At 43.0% G+C, this 7,377-nt stretch overlaps 1 long non-coding RNA gene across 1 annotated transcript in view; it reads right to left on the reverse strand.

Moving 5' to 3' along the window:
• LOC149470295 (uncharacterized) overlaps positions 1–4,782 on the reverse strand; it is a 47,992-nt gene extending 43,210 nt beyond the window's left edge. The window contains exons 1-2 of the long non-coding RNA XR_016308872.1: positions 4,528–4,782; positions 2,218–2,301 (exon numbers count right to left, since the gene is read on the reverse strand). This is a non-coding gene — a long non-coding RNA (uncharacterized LOC149470295). The remainder of the gene's footprint in view (positions 1–2,217; positions 2,302–4,527) is intronic.
• Positions 4,783–7,377: the final 2,595 nt, after the last annotated feature.

Here is a 7,377-nt window from a genome sequence, read left to right on the forward strand (position 1 = left end):
CTGGCCGCAAAGCTGGCAACAATGCAGTGAAGCAGAGGGGTGCATTTTCACGATTCGAGAGGGGACCAAATACCATCATAGTAGCGTTTTATCATTCGCTTCAATTAAGGTGGTGTTGATTCATATTTTAGATAATGCTAAAATAACATCTTTCCAATCAGCTAAATCAAAAGTGGCATTCAGGTCTCGTTCCCATTGAGTCATATAAGAGAGCTTACTATTCAGATCAGTGAGGAGAGAATATAATGTGGGGACCCGACCCCTCAAGATACCTCTTGTTTGGCATGAGAGCTCAAAATCGTAAGTGGCCCATCCAGCGACTTAAGCTTAGAGCAATTAAAAGAGACAATCTGATTGTATTTAAAAATCTCATTAGGATGCATATGTAAAGTTTCTCTAAAATGCTGTAGAGAACAGATGCAATCTCTATTGAGGTAGTCTCCTATTCTTAAAAATCTTTTATTAATCCACCATTGAAATGATGCAGGTACCAAGCCAGGCAAAAATTCTGGATTACAAAAAACTGGAGACAGGGGTGAATGTGGGGAAGACACTAGTTAAACATTTAACAGCAAAAAATTCTTTCTGACAAAGTTGCTGGAAAAGCACAGTTCACAAATATTGCTCAGTGCATAAACCAGCAGATTAAAACAATTTATTTAACTAGTAGTTAAATGTTAAAGCTATTGGTTAATGATTTTTTACCAGATTTTCTCAATGAATGCTTAATGAGTTGTCACTGACTCAGTAAGTGTTGAAATTACCTCCCTTATTTAATCATTAATGATAAACCCAAAGCCTGTAATACAGTGGAAATGAAATATATAAAAGTTTTATACTTTTATCAGAACTTAGGATACTTAACCATTATACCACAGCTATACACATACATGCGGCAGCACGGCAGGTGGGATTTAACGGCAACCATCACAAATATACATCTCTTTCTCAGTCACGGACAGCCCCAGGTCATGCACCAACAATTGGGAGCTGGTAGGATGGGCTCCCAATGACATAAGAACTGTGCAGACAATCAAAGTGTGTCATGATCGGGAGCCCCTCCTAGTGGCCCAGTTAAAGATTCTTTTATGTCTTTATTGCACAACTTGGATGGGGTGGGGGAACATCACAGGATCATTGGTCCCCTCCTTCCAGGCACTCTTCAGTGAGGGAGAAACAAAACTCACAATACCACAGGACAACTGGAGCCCTCCTCCAACTTTCACCAGGTACTCCTTCAGCGAGCTCCTCAGACCAAAATTGCAGACCAGACTTGAAATAGGCCCCCCAAACTATGCCACAGCTGAGACCTCAATCAACTGAAAACAGCATTCTAGTAGACTGCCGTGAGGGGCAAAAGCCCCTAGGTAGTGGGTTACTCCTGCAGGACTGGACCCAGGAGCAACTAAACTGCTTCAGGCCTCAGACTATTTATAGGCTTTCCAGCTACCTACTGGGCACACCGCACCATGGATTGGCTAGGTCCCCATAAATATTCAGACTGCTTTTCTGCTCTACCTCCCATTGTGATTCCAGAACTATCTAGAATGCAGGGGAAAATAATCAGATAAGCAGCCTGTGGAACACTGAGCAGGCTAAAGCAATCAACAACTGCTCCACTGGCTACATAGGAGCCAAATTAAATTCACCTAGCAACCTAAACCTTAACTAGGAGGGTGCTACAGATATAGCCATTAATGTTGACCTTCCATGAAAACTGAAATGTCTACTTTATTGCTAGTCCCTTTTCCACAAACACAAGTGGCTTTAGAAACCTTGTTCCAGGCCTCTGACACATCTAGGAGTTATGGGTGACATAATATCTCTCGGAAGAGCGCTTATTTTCACAGAATTTCAGGTTCTAACTGGGTCCTGGAGCCCAGAGGATTTTGGTAATTTGAGCGAGATAAAGCTTTCTTTCTTAGGTTCACATCTTATCTGGTAGACTGATCCTATTATTCGTCTCAGCTGTTCACAAGTCTGTACATATAACTGATGCTCAGGGCTCCCACTCCCAGAGCCTGCTGCTGGGTTAAAAGGTTCAGCACTAAAAGAACACTAAAAAAGGTACATGTGCTGCCTGCTTGCTTTGGAGAACCCATTGGGGGGGGCAATCTGTTAGTCAGGAGTTAGTGTGTTTAGTTAGTAACTCGCATGAGCAGATGTTTTATTTGCTTTATGCTATGGACTTAATGCATTAATTGAGAGCAAGCTTACCTGCAGGTTATCCCATTCCTTTGCAAAGTTATAGCATCAGACAGAAAGAACACAAGAGCAATGCTCTACTCATGGGCACCGTCTCTGTAAAGAAATAAAATATCAGTAGATGAGGGTGTGATATTCGTTGTACATATACGAGACAAAAGGATAACTATCAGAGCATTAATATTTAGGACCAATTCTTTCCTCATCAGGAACAATCAACTAGTAGTATGTTATTTATGCGTAAACTATTGCACGAATGTGCTTTATGTTTTAAAAGTTATTTATTAAAAAAATTATCACTGTGTGATCTGAAAATTGTAATGAATTTACTGTTCATTATCTCTGGGATTGACTGCCTGCAGATACAAGGATGCACACTGAGCATGTGGTAGTCACTGAATTCAAATACATTTACACCATGTGGTCCCAGCCAGGGGAATTTACACAAAACATTGTGAATGTTGTGAAAATTAACTCTGCAAAGAATATCCAATCATGTGCTAGAAAAATTGTTAAAACATGTTTTTTTCACAATTATTAATATTATTATACAGTATTTTTAAAGCGCCAACAGTTCACTCAGCACTGTACATTACAATGGGAGACAGAACATGCGACAGTACAATAACAATACAATGCGATACACGAGGGGTTCAAGGGCCCTGCTCCTTGGAGCTTATAATCTAGGAGGGGGGGATAGTGGTACAGGAGGAAATAGCTGTGGGGGATGGAGTGGTAGGAAAAGTGGAGGAGGTCGGGAATTAGCAGGGGGTGGGGTAGGCTTCCCTGAAGAGGTGAGTTTTCAGGATGCGCCTAAAGGAGAGGAGAGTAGGTGATAGTCTGATGGATTGGGGTAAGGAGTTCCAGAGTATGGGTGACGCCCTAGAGAAGTCCTGGAGGCGGGCATGGGAGGAGGAGACCAGGGAACTAGAGAGAAGGAGGTCCTGTGAGGAGCGGAGAGTGCCTGTAGGGTGGTACTTGGATATTAGGTCGGTGATGTAGTTTGGGGCAGTATGATGGACAGCTTTGTATGTCAGTGTTAGGATTTTGAATTTGGTCCGTTGGGCAATCGGAAGCCAGTGGAGGGACTGGCAGAGGGGGGGTGGCGGAAACGGACCGGTTGGTAAGGCGGACGAGTCTGGCTGCCGTATTCAGGATCGACTGAAGTGGGGATAGCCTGTGGCGAGGCAGGCCAGTGAGTAGGGAGTTGCAGTAATCGAGTCGTGATATGATGAGGGAGTGGATGAGCTGTTTAGTGATTTCTGGGGTTAGGAACGTGCGTATTTTGGCAATGTTGCGGAGGTGGAGTCTGCATGAGTTTGTTAGTGATTGGACTTGGGGCTGGAAGGATAGATTGGAATCAAGAATGACACCAAGTAGTCTGGCCTGGTCCGAACTGCTATACATTTACAGTGTATGTCCATATACACCACTGTCTACACTGTGCTTATGAAGACATCTCCCCCCTGGCCTTGAATGAGTGACCCACTAGGCAGCAGCAGTGGCACAGAAGGGCCTCGAGGCAATCATTACTGAAGGCTGGGGTCATTCTGCTTCTGTGTGGCTGCCTAGCTGGTCAATTGTTCCAGGCAGGGATGGATGGCAACATAAACAAAGTGGAGGCAGCAGTCCAGACCAGCCTGAGCCTTCAGTTATTCAAAATGAACAAAGGCCGAGGACTTTTAGACCTAGTGAAGGATTCATTTAGGACCAGTTGTCAACAAAAACACGCAGGCAGCAGCAGCAGCAACCCAGAATGACAAGCGACTTCAGTTACCAAAAAGGACAGAGGGCTGAGGCCAATACACACCTCCACAGCTGCCTAGTGAATGACTCATTCGAGGGAGATGTAAACATATACAGGCCGGTGTGCATACTGGAATTGGAGCACAGCTTGACTTCATCCACCAAGCAAAGGGAAATACCATAATGAATCTACCCCTAGTAAATATTCCCAAAGTGTATTTTCACTTTACTAAGTGAACAGTCTATGCCCAGTCAGTTCAACAGCCCTGTTGTGTATTATTTGCTTTTTATGAATCTACTGTATATGTAACGCTACTCCTGCAGGAGGTACCCTGAGAGGCATCTTTTAGCATGAGCAATAGCTGAAGGCCTCTGTGCAGCAGCTGAAATGGGACATCTTTAGTCCTAACTCTTCTGTCCTCTAGAGTTGAGGCCCAGTTGTACCATTGGTGCATATGAGAATAACCCCAGTCACACCTGGGGGCAGCAATAAAACTACTAGATGGCTGTTTGGTCAGTTCCTAAAGGACTCAGTCTCTCTAACAGTAGATAATAATCCCCACAGCAGTAGCTCACCAGTCCAAGCAATATGGCAGCTCAACATTCAGTCACGCACAGCAAGTCCTCTCTTTGCTCTGCACCCAGGTGGCTGTTGGCACACCTGGACTCAGCACTCCAGATCCCACTCAGGCCACCATTATGTAGCAGTGTTACATACTGGACAGCGATGCGCACTCTATAGACTTCCTCATGGCAAGAAGAAGCTGTATCCTGTACAGCTTGAGAAAATGCAGCTCCTCCTAGTGATCTCCCTCTGGGAAATGCAGTTCAAAAACTCTTGATTACGTTAGAGTCTCTCTCTTCTGGACTAAATTTCCCACAGGGCAGTGCTGCCTGACTCAGTTTATTGAACACTTCCTGCTCAGCAGCTCCCTCTTCTTGCTAATATAGCTGTTAACTAGATCAGCACCACAGGACAGCAGCTACAACCAGTGTTTCTCTTACTCTCCATTCTTAGCCAAGCACCTGGCTACACATATGACAAACCATCTGATTCCTTAGCTATATGTTGTTTTTAATTCTCTCAAACATTTAACTCTAATTTTTCATTTTGGTTTAGTTTAGGAATGTACTCTAGGTAATATTATTGGTGTATGTATAGATTATATTTACTGTTTTTAAAAGATCTTGATAGAAGAGTAAAGCATGATCATGTAATAATAGCATTGCTGCACACAAAATTGACGTCACAGCATGGGATAGATAGCTCAAGTGTTAGGAACATGCTGACAGCTCTAGTATAACTGTCTAGTGAACAGACATGCTATTCATTACCGAGAGTGAAATGCCCAGATGGCCCAAGGACTCTCAGAAACTGGAAGACTGAGATGTGAATAGGCAGTCTAACGGCTTTCCCCTAAGGCAGAGCAGCACTGCTCTGTTTAGGGAATTCAAGAAATCTTTGGAAAATTGGACGTGCTCTCAGAATAACAAAAAATGCAGGAATGAACTGAATTCATATGTTCAGTTGTGCTGTCATTTTCAAATCTAAATAAAAGATTTAAATGCATAAGTGAGTCTATTTCTCATTAGATTTTTGCATTATCTGTCTGTCATAATGTACACGTATATTTAATTATATTTCATGCAGTAGTTACTTTGTGGATTCCCTGCTCTCCATATCAATTTTGTGGCCTAAGACCAGAGACTACATTCTACCACAGGATATGGCAAATTAGATATGTGTTATCCATGTATTGCCAATCATGGCTGAATCTAGAGGGGTTCCGGGGTGGGCTACGCCCCCCCCCCCCAGATTTTAGTTGCACCAACCTCCACCCTCCTCCGCCTTGGACACTGTTCCTGACCGCTGAACTATACTTCAGACAGCTGCGCTTTCCTGTCTTTGCCGCTTTGTAGATATAGTGATGCTTGGCTAATCAGCCTGTAACACTCCCCAGTCATCTTATGTGGTTAGGTTATCCCTTAGGGATCTATAAAATCTCCAGAGGCAGCCAAAGTTGGTGGGAGTGTTCAGGGGTGCAGCTGCCCCCTCCATGCCTTTTACAGACTCCTTCACTTGGGCTGATCCCGCAGCTGAAGAAGGAAAAAGAGGAGTGGGCATAGCAGCCCAGGGAGTCTTCACTTCCATCCATCCGGTAAGTGACTGAGCACACTATATGTCACTACATACTGTCCTAACCTGCTACTATACTGTCACTATACTGTCCTAACCTGCCACTATACTACTCTAAATTACCACTATACTGACGCTATACTAACAGAATATATAAATGGAAACCACCCCAACCTATAACTGGCCTTTACAGCACAGAACACATGGAACGGTGAGGCATGTCAAACAACAACAAAGAAAAATTCCCAGCTCACTTATCTGCCAGCCTGCAACAAACTAAATTGTCCTGTCTAACAGTTCATGTTAAAACCAGGGATTTAGTTTGCACACATTTGCAAATATATGCACCCTAGTGACTGCAGTCCTAACTCTATAAATTAATCTATCCATTAATATAAGCGAGCTGGGAATTTTTCTTTTTTGTTGACTGACACTATACTACCCTAAACTGCCACTATATTGCCCTAACCTGCCACTATACTGTCACTATACTGCCTTAACCTGTCAATATACTGCCTAACCTAGTATGCGTATATATGAATGTAAGTTAGGGACTTTAGATTGTATGCCCCTTGAGGGTTAGGGACTGATGTGAATGTATAACATATATGCAAAGCGCTGCATAAATTGACAGCGCTATGTAAGTACCTGAAATAAATAAACCTGCCACTACACTGCCACTATACTTCCCTAACCTGCCACTATACCGGTTCACCTGCTGATGGCGCTGTGGTTCTCTGAAGCTGTAGTTGCAGTGTCCGCCAGCGGGCATCTCTTGGCAGTTTTTTAGGTGTCTGTTACTTAGGCATTTTTGGTTGTGTGTCACTTGTTTTTATGTACGCTGTTTGCTAGTGTGGGCACTACTAAATGTGAGTGGATTTATATTTGGCTTTATTTATTACACTACTCTATAATAAATGCTGCACCATATAAAATCTCTTTTTGGTATCTGCTACTTATTACCTATGATAGAGAAACACAGGGGGCACCCAGGAATGACCTGAAAGACCGGGAACACTGAAAACCGGATTGTGGTTTATCCCAACGTATATATTTGACCTTCTTACAGCAAGGGGTCATATACATGCAGTAAGAACACATTTTTGGCACATGTGATGATATATTTAAGGATACACTGGAATAGGAAGAACAGGCAAGGAGTACAAGTGTATGCACAAATATTTGGTGTCGGACCCACTGTATTTATGCTTTGGACATTATAAGTATCAAGAACTAATTCATTGTGATTTGGATTTATTTTGTGTAAAGCACCTACCTTTTTTTATTTT

This window comes from Staurois parvus, unplaced genomic scaffold (genome assembly GCF_062004578.1).
Source record: "Staurois parvus isolate SC_StPar_1 unplaced genomic scaffold, SC_StPar_1.0 ptg000048l, whole genome shotgun sequence".
Taxonomy (NCBI): Eukaryota; Metazoa; Chordata; class Amphibia; order Anura; family Ranidae; genus Staurois; species Staurois parvus.